The sequence below is a fragment of the Sceloporus occidentalis genome, unplaced genomic scaffold (genome assembly GCF_023333645.1).
Source record: "Sceloporus occidentalis isolate IW3139 unplaced genomic scaffold, rSceOcc1.0.p SCAF_1, whole genome shotgun sequence".
NCBI classification, from domain to species: Eukaryota; Metazoa; Chordata; class Lepidosauria; order Squamata; family Phrynosomatidae; genus Sceloporus; species Sceloporus occidentalis.
Genome location: NW_028316981.1, coordinates 27,851,858 through 27,867,212, shown reverse-complemented (window position 1 = coordinate 27,867,212; position 15,355 = coordinate 27,851,858). Strand labels below are relative to the sequence as shown.

At 40.6% G+C, this 15,355-nt stretch overlaps 1 protein-coding gene and 1 pseudogene across 2 annotated transcripts in view; one reads left to right on the top strand and one right to left on the bottom strand.

The window, feature by feature from the left end:
- FHIT (fragile histidine triad diadenosine triphosphatase) overlaps nucleotides 1-15,355 on the top strand; it is a 1,019,791-nt gene that overhangs the window by 965,483 nt on the left and 38,953 nt on the right. The window lies entirely within an intron of this gene.
- Nucleotides 1,626-1,798, bottom strand: LOC149321280 (U1 spliceosomal RNA; annotated as a pseudogene).

The following is a 15,355-nucleotide window of genomic DNA, read 5'->3' as shown; positions in this document are numbered from 1 at the left end:
GCATTCGTCCTGGAATGAAATGAAATGGAACACAAGTGAAATTCTCTCCCAGCTGCACTGGCCACATTTAATAAACACAGCTGTTCTGAGCATGGCAAGGACCAAGTCATGTGCCAGCTCCATTTCAGCATCACGAACATGATTGTACACACAATTCATCAGTCACATTATTTATTTGAGGATATAAAGCACGTATGCAATGCCCTCCTCCTGGATGGCTGAGTGCATCTTTTTCTCTCCTCCCCCCACACTTTAAATTTTTTTAATTCTTTAATTCTTTGCCTGAGAGCCAACATGGTATAGTGGTTTGAGCACTGGATTACAACTCTGGATGTGGAGGCAAACCCCCTCTGAACAAATCTTGCCAAGAAAACCCTGTTCTCTGTGTGAGAACAGCTGTATAGTTAAAGTGCAGGCAGCAATCCTATTATGACTAGTATTTGGTGCTTTCAGTGAATCTTCTTGGGAAATGCAACTGCTAGAATTGGATAGCAATTAATTTTCTGTTTTTGAGAACGTAGAAGTTTTGATCTTAAATCATTGCCCCTGGATAGGATGGAATGGTAGAATGAAAAATAGATAATGAGCATCTATGGTGTTTTATTGACATACAATAAATTATATATTTACAAACCCAGGTGCACATAAAGAAATAGTAGAAAAAAATATAACAGCAGAACACACAAAGCTGGCCGTACCATTAGTCAGAGTGAGGTTCTGTTGAGGAAGCAATAGTTTTGGAGATTCAATAGAAATGAAGGAAGTTGTTAAATATTTTTTATTTGTGAACATTGTTGTTGATTTTTCAACAAGGGAGAATGAAAGGGGCTTATGAGATTTGCTGCCATATGTACCAAATTAACTTGGCTGGCCTTGCTTTACCTGAACATGGATGGCAACACAATATCTTGGTCAGCCTGGGGAATACACTCCCCTCCATACACAGAAGATGTCAAACAGCCGTCTGCTTTTCCTTACTGTCATTTCAGAATTGCACAAAAAACAGAAGCAAAATAGAAAACCACTGGGTTTGATGTGTTATTTGTGATTGTACATTTTATAGTGAAATTACTCTGGAATATCTGTTGTTCTGCTTCACTTTTATTGAGGGAGATGTATTAGAAAATGGATTGTATCATGTGGCTGAGCCATCAGAAAATAGTTGAATATATGTCTGTGGCAATTTCAAAAGGTTGATATTTGTGGAGCTCTCTGCATGTTTTGTTGGGGTAATTTGATGATAATAGAGATGCTGCTTTGGATGGCAAAGTGATGTTTTACATTCTGAACTAGAAAACAGTTTGTATAGCTGAGAATTTTTTTAAAACAATTCATTCCCATATGATTTAGTAGCGACACAGAATTCTTCTTCCTTCTTCTCCTTTGACACATCTATATCTGGAGCATCTTTTCCCCTATGACTTCTCTAGAGTCCAAAACACTACTCCACTTACTCCACACTACTCTTCAAAACTGAGTTCCAACTAGGCCCTGCTAGCTAGGACCAGGATGTAACTGGGTCAGTTGTGTAAGTGGCTGAACTTCTGCAAACTTTACATGAAAATTATCTGACTCCTTGTGCAAGTACAGATGCACCACTGCCCCATTCTCCATGCTGGATGTTTGCAGTTCCACCCTCTCACAAACTAAGAAGGCCACTAGCTACCACAAATTATGCAGTTGAGTTTCCCTCATTTGGAGAAATTGCAGGGGTCAACACACCTGGAGTGCAATGGATGAGCCTCACCCTAGGAAAGTTACCTTCATGATCATGGTATCTCCCCTGCCAGCTAAGAAGCAAAATCTCTGGGTGCTGGACTGTCCGTTGCTGCAGGATGGCTCTGTCCTGCGAGGATCCAGAATAAATATGTTGACAGGACATTTCTCTTTACCAGAGCTTTACTGGAACTCAGCCAATTGATGGTCAAACAGGGAAAGCTGCATATTGCTCATCCAAAGGTGATAACAATCCATGTCAATAGTCACAGATGCCAAATGAGTGGAGAAAAAAAATGGCCACAACTTTGTTGATTATAGGTGTAAGTAGAGTTGACAAATGTATGGGTTTGGATCCAGGCATCAACCAACCCGCTTCTTGCTTGATGAGCCCATAACTATAGCCAGGTGCCAAACCAATGGGATGACAAGAGAAAACCCACTGATCTGGCACCTTATGGGATCTTTCTGTCACTGGGGAATGCTAGAAAGGTATTCGACCCCACCCGAATAACACAATTTCTGCCCCACACCTGCCAACTCTCATAGGAGGACTATTGTGCATTACCATTGCTTGATGGACACTGGTGAACAATGTCCTGCATCCAGGACCCATACCAGCCACTCCTCTGAATGTGAAATGCAACCAGGAATCCTCAGTTGTGACAAAGAACCCAAATGAATGCATTTGTGGCTACATTATTTTTATTTATTATTATTTACATTATTTATACCCCGCCCTTCAGCCCTAATGGCTCTCAGAGCAGCTTACAATTACTATTTTTAATAAGACGGTTCCCTGCCCTCAGGCTTACAATCTAAAAGACATGACAGAAAAGGAGAAGGGAATGGTGGTGGGAAAGGGGATGAAGTCCAGTGGTTCTTCTCTCCCTCTGATGCCTGGACCAAGGCAGATGGACTAGAGGAGGGCTCTTCTTCTTCAGGCTAGCACTGGTGGAGCTGGGCCAGCCTATTCCCTCCCTCACAGGCCGAAGGATGACAGTTATGGAGGGAGGAGCCTCTATCTTCAGGCTAGTCCCTGATGGAGTTGGGCCAGCCTATTCACTTCCTCCCAGGCCATAGGATGACAGATTATTACATGATATTCAGATTAGAAACCAGCCTCCCATGGCAAGGTTGCTGTGCCTGCCTGGCAATAAGCAGAGGGTGGATGGGATGCTGGTCCAAGCTGGACTGATGTGCAAGTGAGCAGATAGCCCAAAAACACACCTGCCTGACCAGAGTGAAGACAGAAGCAGTTCACTCCAGTTGGTGCCTCAACCAGTGAGCTTGAACCAGGTTGTCTGAAACTTCCTGCTTCTTTCCAGCAAGCATGGGATTGCTCTGCATACTAGGAACAATAAGCCAGCTGTTTTCCCTGAAGGGTGACCTCTGACACTCTGTTCATGCCCCAGCCAGCAAAGTTGCCATCTGGGAAAGTCAGGCAGCTTTTTTCTGGCTTGCTATCTCTCAGTGAACCACTACCAGAGCAAAAATAAACCATTTCCCACAGCTCTCTGAAAGGTATGGGGTGGGAGAGAGAGAGTTAACCTGCTTATCTGTTGTGAAAATGATCAGTTCATTAACATTTTAGAAGGCTGCAGGTAGATGGCTATGGCTTGGCCAAAACTGAAGATGGGAGTTGCAATTGACCTTGCCAATTTCTGAAATATGAACACAGTATGAGACATGGAAGCTTATCCCATCAAATTTAATGTAACACCTAATACAGTAAATTTGCATCTGCACTGCAGAAATAATCCAGGTTGGCACCACTTTAACTGCTATGGTTCAATGCTGTGTAATTCTGGCAATTGTAGTTTGTTGTGGTACCATAACTCTTTGACAGAGAAGGCTAAATGCTTCACAAAATTTTAGTTCCTGGAGTTCAATAGCATCAAGCTATGGCATTTAAAGTGGTGTCAGCCTGGATTATTTCTGCAGTGTGGATGCAGCCTATTTTTTTTTTAGAACTGCAGCAGCTCTTCTCATAATCTCACCTAGTATGGAGGAAACCTTGGACATTATTTATTAGTGCATGAAGTAATAAAATAAGTAAAAAGTTAAATCTGTTATTTTATTTTAACTTTCTTGAAAGAGGCAAATGAATTTAAATAGCACAATATGCATTTACAAACAAATAAACAAACAAACACGATTTTCTTGTGTCATAATACATGTGTCATTTCACTACCTTGCCTTGGGTTTGTGGTTTCAGTTGTAGGGGTTGTAGGAGAGCCTTCTAGTCAAGCTTGTGAGGCAAGGGAAGGAGAATCTGTCTCTGAAAAAAATGTAGATTTCTGTAAGTATTCTTAGTGTGCCAGAGTGTTTGCTTCAACATCAGGTGCCTGCCTTCCTTTCTTCCTCTCTTGACACACCCGTCACTACAACTGTGCTCATGTAGTCTTTCTGTATGACATCTTTGTATTGGATATGAAGCCTCTTCTTGGCTGCAAAGGTTAGATTCACTGTGGGAGTCTGCTGGAACAAAGGGAATAAAATGTTAAAATGTCAAGTTTCTTCCAATAAAGACTAGAAGGCACTGCACGATGAGGATAATAATAAAACCCACAGTTTCTAATGATGGTAGCTCCTGGGCCTGCTAACCTAAATAGATATTTCCACTGTTGATTATAATAGACTTTCTTCCATTTGCTAGGATTGGCTTATTTAAACTTGATTTAGATTTGAGAACCCACTGCAGGGTGCCCTCAATTTGAGAGGCAATAGTGAAAAATGTAGTCTCCGCAGTATACTGACTCTGCTGCCAACAAAGTTAACAGTGCTTTGTGTAAGAATTGGAATTGCGGCTTCTCTTAATGAAAACATCATTGTTCAAGGCACATTTTCACTTGGGTAACCAAGTAGGCTGCGCTTGTTACAAAAATGAATATACTGAATAAAATATGTTTATGCAACCATATAGACATAGCTTTATGCCTCTGTGCCTGTGCGCACCACCTCATTATAATGACAATCACTGAGGAAAAGAACTGGAAAGAATATTGTGTGCTTTTTTTTCTATGCAGCTACTCTACAAATTATACAATACAGTATTTATCTATCTATCTGTCTCTGTCTCTCTCTTTCACACACACACTACACTCCACACTACAGCACAGGCATAATAGTTTGTTTGTTTATTGCACTTATAGCCCACCTTTCTCCCAAAATGGGATCCAACTATAGTAAAACATTAATTTACAAAAGTTACAATGGAATTAAACATCAGCATTATTAAAAACTTGATCAAAACAGCTATAAGAATTATCAGTCGCATGGCTGGGCACCTCATTGTGACCTCAGAGGGAGTGATATACATCAGCAGTAGTGACATTGGATGACACAGTAGGGACACATGTGTAGACAGCTGCCCGGAGTCACTATGGAGTGCTCCAGATTGTCTTGCAAAATCTAGAGCACAAGGTACACTTTTAAAAACTGGTTTAAGAGAGGGATAAGGCGGATTCAGTGTGGAACTGGCCTTATATCATGAAGACAATCTGCACACTAATTGGGGATGTGGCTCTGTGTCTTGAGGACAGGTCGTTGTGAGGACAGGGGAGGGGAAACCACTTCATTTGGCTCATGTAGATGTACCCTAATAAAAAAGCAAAATTTGATTTCACAAGCACAACATCCAGCCACCCATGAGTTAGTTGGAGTGAAGATATGATCTGGCATAAGGCAACTTCCTCATATGCCTACTCCTTTTTTGCATTTGTAGGTGAAACAGGAAAAAAGAAGGCATCTTGAACCCCTGGTAAGGCATATCAGCCATATCTCCTTGCCAGAACATTAACAGCAGCCACAGTATACATTAGACAAAGGGATTTGTGGTCTCATTGAAGGTGGCTGTTCTCTCCCTAGCATTTTTTTAATCCTCATTGTAAGTTGTAGAAAAAGGTGTGTGGAGGGGAGGATGTAAGATTGATGACCGAAGATTTCTAGCAGCTCTGATGCCAGTAGAGCAGGGTATCATCTCTGAGTATGTCTTTAAAAGAGTTGTCTGAGATACTTAGGGGATAGGGCTCAGAATCCTACACAGCTCTTTTATTGTTGTTGCATTCCCTCAAGCTGATTTTAACTTATGGAGACTCTAAGGTGAAACTATCACAAGTTTTTCTAGCCTCCCTTATTGGTTTTTTCATTCTTCCACCAACGCGTGTAACGGTTAGTCAGTATTCTGTGCTCACGGAATATGTTGAGCCAGTATGGGATCATTCCACCATGTTCGCCATGTATATAGTGTAGTGCTTCAAACTGCAAGCCTCCTGATATTTTTCTGTTATGCATGGTTACACAAGGAGCCATGGTTGGAAGATGTGTGTGCATCACTACTATAGTATTGTTGGTCCCAATCTGAACTGAAACAAGGGAAAGCTTGCATATCACAGTTCAGACCTTTGTTGGTTCCTGTGGTTGAGCTTGCCTGCCAAAAAGCTATACCGCTATTACACACCCTCTAAATGTTCCAATTTGGCAGGTACAGTCCCAGTAACTCCTCTCCCATCCCATTTTATAAGCTGGTTTTAAAATGACCTAGTTTTTCTCTCTTCCTCTCACTTTCCCCCTTTGTCTTCCACTCAGTCAATTTGCTGCAAATTGAGTTCAAAAGTAGTAATTCCTTTCCCCTTTAGGAAGCATTTGTTTGCTTACACATTTGAGGAGACCTGGCATCTCCAGATGTTTTTAAAAAAATTAGTCATCTCATTTAAAGCATTTGTTTGATGTGCACAGTTTAAACCTTTTTGCCACAGAGTTGTAGAAGGTTGCTCATTTCCACCTCCTTCAGTTTTGTTGCATACCAATCATTTCCAAGCAATTAATATGTGGGAACTTGTCAGGTCCTTTTTTATTTTTGCTCATATATACATCTGAGAGGCTGCAGAGACAGTGTTAAGAAAAGCATTTTAATTGGTTTGCAATATTAGTGAGAATTCTTCTCCACATTCCCTTTCATATGTAAAATTTAAAAAGAGAGGAGAGAGAACGTGTTGGCTATTAATTTTGGGAAAGGATTGTATATTTCAGTGATGCAGCTGCTCATGTGTGAAATACAGGTAAAAAATGTTAATTGAGGAAGAATTACAAAATGAAATTAGTTACAAGTGGGCTGTGGATGAGGAAAAGCCTTTCAAGACTGTTTTACCTGAGCCAGATTCCGAGGTTAATTCATTAAAGATAATTGTCATGTTAAACAGTGTCCCATAAAGAGAAGCTGCCATGAAATTGTAATTTTTTTAAAAAAAAATCTTTTGAATTGCATGATAGTTACTAATATTTACAGGCATATTTTACTTCTTTGGGATACCTGGCCACTCTGATTATTGCTTATAATGCTGAGAATCCATGCCTGTGAAGAACAAGCATAGAGCCACTGTCATTTTGATAGCCAGCTTGAATTACTGTTTTCACAAACTCTCACACAAAATCAAACAAACCTAAAGCATGCTTTGCTCCTTGCTTAAACTTCATATCAGTTTCCCCTCACAAAAATCAATAGCTCTCATCTTCTGTACAGCCAACAGTTCATTTATGATTGTGCCTTAATTCATTAACTAAAAGGACAACCCAGTGGCTCATGCACTAGTATAAATACCAACTCAGTAACACACCAGCGCAAGAGTCATTCCTGCTGTAAAAACTATACTGTAAGAACTGGCACCACTTCCATCTAGGCTTCTCCTATTTTCACCAAGATTGATTGATAAACACTGTCATTTAAGCACTTTTTAACCCTTATTATATCTAATTTCCCAACTGCCCATTTCATCCCAAATACTCGGTCAGGCTTTTCAAAATTGTTGCAACTACCCACAATTCCTTTTGTAATCTGTAACATCCTAGACTTTTTACTCACAGTTTTGAAGCAAGTAAGATTGACATGAAAGAAGAGGGTGTTGATGTGGAGCTCCGCACTGAGCTGCTGACCTGTTATAAATGAAAGTGCTAGACCTCTGGAGGCATAAAAAAGGTGAAGTAGTGGAACACTCTTGTAGAGTTAGAATTTTATCCAAAGAGCAATTTTACTGTTCCTTCTCCCAATGGGTCTTCCATCACCACACATTGCAGTCTCTGCCATGGAAATGAGTCTACAAAACTGAAACCAAGGGCTCATTCCCACTACAAAATAATCCGGTGTGGAAACCAGGTTATTTTGTGATCAAATCTCTCGGGGGCCATTTACTCCCCTTTTACTCCCCTTTGTCATTCAAACTGGGGGGGGGGGGAGAGGAAGAACGGCTGCCACAGAGAGAGGAAGAGGAGGAGAAGGAAAGAAAAGGCAAACTCCTTCTGAACAAACCTTGGCAAGAGAACCCCATGACAGATTTGAAGGCACACTACAACAACAACAATAGAGGAAGGGTGATAGCATGGCAGGAAGGCTTCTTCTACACCTCCTACAGATGGGCTGCCCTCTCCTGTGCCCCTCATTTTGCCGTCCATAGCAACAGCAATGGCAGTGCTCCATCTCTCCCTCCTCCTCCTTGTCCTGACCCACCCTCAGCTGCCTCAACTGGCAAGCCTGGGTTCCTGTTTGCTCTGAATAAAGTCGGAAAATCTGAAGAATCCCCTGAGCATACAGACTGTGTACAGGTGAGGGGACAATTGAGGAGTGTCAGCAGGTGGGTAGGTCAAGAAGCACCCTTGGCTGGACAAGCCACTGACTTCTTCTAACCCAGAAATTCCAGCTCCCACCACAACACTGACACTTTCATGTCCGTGCAGTTCCTCCAGCATATACTGCATCTTAATAGGACCAGAGCCAGGATGGAAGGGGGAGTGTGCAGACAGTGCGGCCTGTATTGGCCCATTGTGGGTGCTGGGTACACGGACAGCTTGTCTTCCCCATGGATCCAGAATCCCCAGTGATAAGTCAGGTTTTTCCATCAGTGCAGTCATGGCACATGTTGCTGCCCTCAAAGGCCAAAATGGCCTCCAAAGGTGACAGGATATACAGTTGAGCCTTACTTCAACAGAGGAAATGGGAAGGGATCTTCCTCCAAATCAGAGGACACTCGGAAAGTTAACTATATGGAGAACAGATTGCACAGATTCTTCAAGGTTTTGCATGGAACTGGTTTTCCAGCTACTTATTCTTTTCCTTTCTTTTTAAAGTTAAATTAATAGTTAAGGTTAACATAATGAGTAACATAGTGAAATCTTGTAGCAATGTCAACAATGCTGAATTCATTCCTGAAGGTCACTAACAATTAATGAAATAAATTGATTTCTTAGGCAAAAGTTCTAAGTTCTGCTTCAGAGATTCTCAGATACACAGGTACAATACATTCAGGTACAATACATTTCTGAAGTCCCCCCAAACTCTAGCCTTTTATTGATAAAAGGAAGAAAGTAGGAGCAACATTCTCCCCAATTGCTCACGTTGAGTAATACAATTCAATAACTTTAAACATGATTAGAGTGCCTGTACTCATACCCTGGCTGTTCTATAATGATGACTCCCAGCGCTTTCATCTCCTCCTTTGTAAAATGACTGGCTGCAGGCCTCTTCCCCCACTAATACTCCCAACCCAAATTTGGTGAGAAGCCATACACTGACATACAAAGGGCTGACTTGACTAACAAACTGTAATATTTTTGTGGTTCATTGATAAGGGACTATGGAATGACTTCAGGATACATGGTTTCCCTTGACTTCCCTTAGATGTTTTGGCCTAACATGGCTTTAGGCTAAAGTTAGCAGCAACTCTAATTCACATTTGGTATAATAAATGGAAATGCTGACTTCTGGGGTGGGGGAAGAAATTGAAAAGCTCTGTCTTTAATGACTACATCTTTCACATTGTAAATGGCTATTTTGAACAAAAAGAACAATTCCTCTAAGAAGAGAGGTTTGGGGGAGGTGGTGGTTAAAATGTAGGGAGAGAACAGGTGAGTGGCTGGGAGATAACAAAATTATATAAAATTATGGATGAAGTGAAGTAAGTGAATCGGAGTCTCTCTGACTCACTCATTCTGGCCTTATCTGCACTGCAGAAATAAAACAATTTGACACCACTAACTACCATGGCTCAGTGTTATGGGATGTGTAGTTTTGTGAGAAACTTGAGCTTGGTGCCACAAAAAAACCCTACAAAATCCCAGGATTCCATGGGATTGAGCCATGACAGTTAAAGTAGCGTCTATGGTGACTTGTGGCCCATTCTGGCTTCTCTGAAGCTTATTATCCTGACTTTAGAAATTTGGATAATAAGCATGAGAGAGTGGAATCTGGGTCCTGATGCAATTCTAGTTCCTCGCTTCTGGATTATGGTGATCAGGAAGAGCACTCTCAGTTGTGATGCCATGTGTACTACATACCCAGATATGTTTATCAGATACCTACTCTGATATTTTCAGCACCACACAAATATGTAGCTAAAGTTTTTCAGTCATTTTAGGTCCAAAACACACTGCAGAAATAATCCACTTTGAGACCACTTTAACTGCCCTGGCTCAGTGCTAGGGAATTCTGGAAACTGTAGTTTTGTGAGATGTTTAGCCTTCTCTATCAGACAGCCCTGGTGTCACAACAGACTACAGCTCCCAGAATATCACAGCATTGAGCCATGGCAGTAAAACTGGTGTCAAACTGGGTTATTTCTGCAGAGTGGATGCAGCTTTAATTTGGTTTTCAGCTCTATCAGCAGTTGTTCCATTTCATTGGCTTATTCTATTCCCTTTTGCTGACTTGCCTTTTTTTTAATGCCTTCCTGAAAATAGAAACACTGAAGAATGATTTGGGGGGGGGGGGGGAGATTTCAATAAATAAATTTGTCAGCCATAAAAATGTCATATGTTGTTGCTTATGTTGGTATGTTTGCATAAACAATAACATGGCATTTTGGAAATGGTTTTCAAATATCTCTTTAGAGAATCACAAGGTAACATTTTGTAGAGTCAACTGTAGACATACTTTTTTGTTTTCATTTGCAAGGCCCTAAAAGAGGAATTTTTTGATAGAGTGATCACATTATAAGGATTGGCTGAGCTGGTAACACAATCTGCAGAATTATATGCATACCATTATGATATCAGAAACATAATTATCCAGCTTAACTTAATTAGACTAATGCATAGAAAATCTGGCATAGCAGATTGTAGAAAGTAAATTATATATACCAGTTAGAAGATGGAATACGCAGTTAGCAATGGCAAAGTCAAGCTCTATTGGACACCGTCTGTGTGTGAATGTATGAATACACAGAAAGAGAGACACTTAAGTATATGAGTTAGAACAAAAATGTTGAACTTTGTTGAAGAAAATGAATCTTACCCCAGAAGGATGACTGTTACGGTCCTTCAATTATATATATATATATATATATATATATGAAAAAAGCAGTACTGTATTATATGGACAACAAAGCAACAATCTCTTAATTCAAATTTTATAAAGGGTAATATGGTCATTTGTCATGGTTTGCTGCTTTGATTACAGACTACAAATTTTCTAGGTCAAGTATGTGCAGTATGCACCATCTGAAAATACTCATTTGCAGGACACTGTAATAGGCATGATGTAATAGTTAACTCCCTTTTCCTTTACTGGATGCCTAAGAACAACAAATTCTGCAGTTTCAAACCCTCCAAGAGCCGTGGTCAGTCAACACCCTGCTTAGGTTTTGCAAACACAGGGCAGTGGCTTCAACAACAACAATAATATGCTTTTAAACCCACCTCTTTCTATAGCTCAAGATGGGGGAACACAATACCAGTTGGAAGAGCATATAAAATCAATGCATATGAAAAACAATCAATAGATACTTTAGTAGTAGATTATGTAGAGCTGTAATACTTTGCATCTTACCCAGAAACTAACAGGCAAATAATGGAGTGATTTTAACATTGGTATAATGTGATCACTTCTACATGTACCTAGATGGCTGCCAGGGTTTGAACTAACAAGTTTGCAGACATGGTACAGAAGCAGTCCAATGTACAACTGCAAAGGTCTATTCTTGGATCTATCCATCTATAATACAGTAGGCCCTTGTTATCCACTGGGGTTTGGTTCCAGGACCCCCTTGTGGATAACAAAATCCATGGATGCTCAAGTCCCATTAATACAATGGCATAGTAAAATGGTGTCTCTTATATAAAATGGCAAAATCAAGGTGTGCTATTTGGTATTGATACGGATTATCTTTACAGAGTTTATGACAGAAATATCACTGACCATGCTGTACACACTATTTATTTATTTTTGCCCCATCATTACTTCTGAGCCAAGAAGTTTTGTAAAAAATTGAAACACCTGAAGAAGTCCTATAAAATCTGTTTACTAGAGAATGCTGTGCACTGGATATTTCCTGTTCCCTTTCATTATTGTTTCATAATTTAGCTTTGCCTCACATTTCGTTCCACCTGCATTTGGGTTTCGCATGGAGAAATTCCTAGCATCAAAGCCACAAGTTTCAGTCCATGCCCTCCCTTCTCCAGCTATGTCCCTCAGAGGCTATCAAGATGCAGAAGCACCTCTATGCAAACTGACATATTGTTGATTCTAACCATGTTTACTCAGAACTAATTCAGTTCAAAGAGAGTTTCCCCCTGGAAATCCTGCACAAGGATTCCTTTTCAATGTGGTATTTTAGATGATGCAGCTCATGGGCTCAGAGGTGTGGTTAACGTATTTTAAAAGAATGAAATAGAAAATGTGGGAGCATGAACTTGAACAAAATCTGAAAATCAAAACTGAAGGGGTAAAAGAACGTATTTGTAAAGCATGGATGACAAACGAAAAAAGGTTGGATATTTTAGGATAGAAGATGATAATGGTATTTTTTGTGACAGCAGTTCCATGCTGGCTGTGTGATTTCATTAGAATATAAGATGACCCATGCTGGGTCAAACCAAATGCCTATCTAGTCTGGTAGTCTGTGGCCAAACAATTGCCTATGGGAAGCCAGTCAGGAAGACTGAGTGCAACATCATCCTCCATCTTGTGTTCTCCAGAACTTTTATATACCGTCGACCCTTGACATTCACAGGGGTTAGAGTCACAAGACCCCTCCCCCGCAAAAGTCAAAATTCATGAATAAAGTGGGAAGAGGACAGCAGTGCATGTGTGCGCACCTCCATCTTCCTTCCAAAGCCTCTAATAGCTCTAGCAGGCACTCTGAGGTGCTGGAAGGGCAGAGGAGCATGCATTCACAGGTCCCTCCTTCCCTTCCAAGGCTTTAGGGAGCTCCTTGGGTGTCCAGATATCCCCATGATCCAGTTTTGATATTACATGGCTGGAAGCCAGCCTGAGCTGTAAAGGCTGCAATGACTTGCAAAACACTGGAAAAAGTGGTAGTTTGAATATAGCACATAGACCCCAGACATGTGGAAGACTGAACACAATGGGTTAAAGGGTTTGATAGAGGACACATGCGACCCCCTCCCAGCTCTACATTTCTTACAAAACCAAAAAGCAAAAGATGAGTTTTAGCAATTAGATCAAATGAGACTAGATTCCCTTTCATCCCTTGCTGTGCTCCTAAACACCATTCCTGTCCATACTCCAGATCTTGTTAGGGTGTTGCAAAGTCAAAGAAAATACTATCAGTTCAAATTAGCCTTTTTCATCTTTTGGATATCACAGCAAGCTATCACTTTGGGAATCCTTTTGGTCTCTCTGAAGGTTGGTCAACGCTTTGTTTCCCAAGAAATCACATTGGCCTAAGGCTATTTTTAAAGAATAAATATGACCAGGAAAATGTAGCCTCTTTGTTGCACTCAACCCCCCTCCACCCCATTTTGCTAATGACTGTTGCCCTCAGACTCCAGTATGACCCACTCCTGTTGCCTCCAGACTCTTGGTCTGAGTTACTCCTGCTTTCCATGGACTCCTGCTCCTGCTTTCAAGACAGGGAGATATTACCCCCCAGTCCAACCCTAAACTATTTCCTGTCATATTTCTTTTCTATTTTGGTTAGCTCTGTATGCTGGATATTAGAGTGAGTCCATCTTGTATGTGTGTTCTTTCATATTCTTCCCAACTAAAAGTTAGTCACTCATGTTTGGAGTCTTCATCAGTGAGTACTGATATAGTTGGTGCTTTAGATCCTGACATTATCCCCTTCTTACAAGCCATGCCAAATTTTCCCAATTTATTAAATATAGAGTGCTGCTAGTGGTGGAGGCTCTCCAAGCCTGTACATTTTTGTGGGTAACAAGCCTTTTGGTGTAAGAGTTTTAGATAAGTCATGAGCCAGCCATTTTTACTTCTCTTGATTTCAGCCAGAGAGAAGGAGAAAGAGAGAGTGTATGGTTAAAAAGCCTAGCTACCCCTTTGTGACTATTGTAAGGCCATGGCTCTGTGTTATGAGGCTCATTCCGTTTATTAAAAGCAGTAGTAAATGTTGTTTGCACCACTGATTTCAACCAAGAAGCTCAAGGCTTATTCTGTCTGCAAAATAGATGTCACTTCTGCCTGAACTCTGGAGATATGTGTTGTCCTTCATGCTGAAATCCGCTGCATCAGTGTGGCCTGTGCACTTAGTAAACAATTATTAAAGTGCTTTGACATGATACTGGAGCAGTTGGGGTTATAATATATTTGGCAGGTATTTTTCAAATTTCTTTTGATTTGTCACATCCTCCAATGTTTACCTCTTATCTTTTTCTGATTTAAATGTCATGGCATTTAACGCTGAATCATTATAACAAAAATGGAGTCTAAAAAGAACTAATAAACCCACATAACAAGTAGATCCTTATTTTTCAAAGGGAATGCTAAGTTACTACGATATTTTTCTCTTCTCTCTACCTGTCATGTGTCAGCTTGCATTGACGTATGCTCTGTAAGTGCCTTGTTGATTTTCCTGTCAAGAACTGTATAATACTGAGTTTGTTTTTTTCTTGAAGAATAGGAAGAAAACAAACCATTGAACTGGAGAGCCTGAGGTCCAAATATACTTTTTGACAACTATGGCCTCCTTATGTGCAGTTAGGAATCCATTTATTATGGTGCAGATATCCATAACAATATATGGCTTTTGTTCCCTCTAAAACAATAGAGGTGAGGTATTCAAAGCAAAAGCCATGTTATTCTGTTTTAGTGTAAAAAGACAAGATATTATGGACCTCAGTCAACTTCATTGGGTGCAATAATTCAGGAAAGACTGGGTTACCTCTTTTAGATCCACAAGAGAGCTTGGGAAGTTACTTTTTTTTACTACAATTCCCAGGACAATTCCTGTCTCAAGACAGGATGGCATAGTGGTTTGACTTTTAGTCTTCAACTCTGGAGACCAGAGTTCGATTCCCCTCTTGGCCAAAGAAACCCACTAAATGACCTTGGGGAAACCACACTCTCTCAGCCTTAGGAGAAGGCAATGGCACTCCCTTCTGAAAATGCTTGCCAAGAAAACCCCATGATAGATTTTCCTTAGGATCATCATATGTCAAAAACTACTTGAAGGCACACAACAAGAGAAACATGGAGAATATGTTGAGGGCTGATATAGCAAAAACAAAAGAGATTAGATTATTTGCCTGTTTGGCCCATGGAAATGTTATGAGAGGTTCATCACATTGTCCTCATATGATCTTCCATTTAGCCAAGGTGATTGTTTTCTCCCCTCCCCCTTTATTCTGCCCTGGCAGCACACCGGTCCAGGTTTGGCACAAATAGATGCTTCTG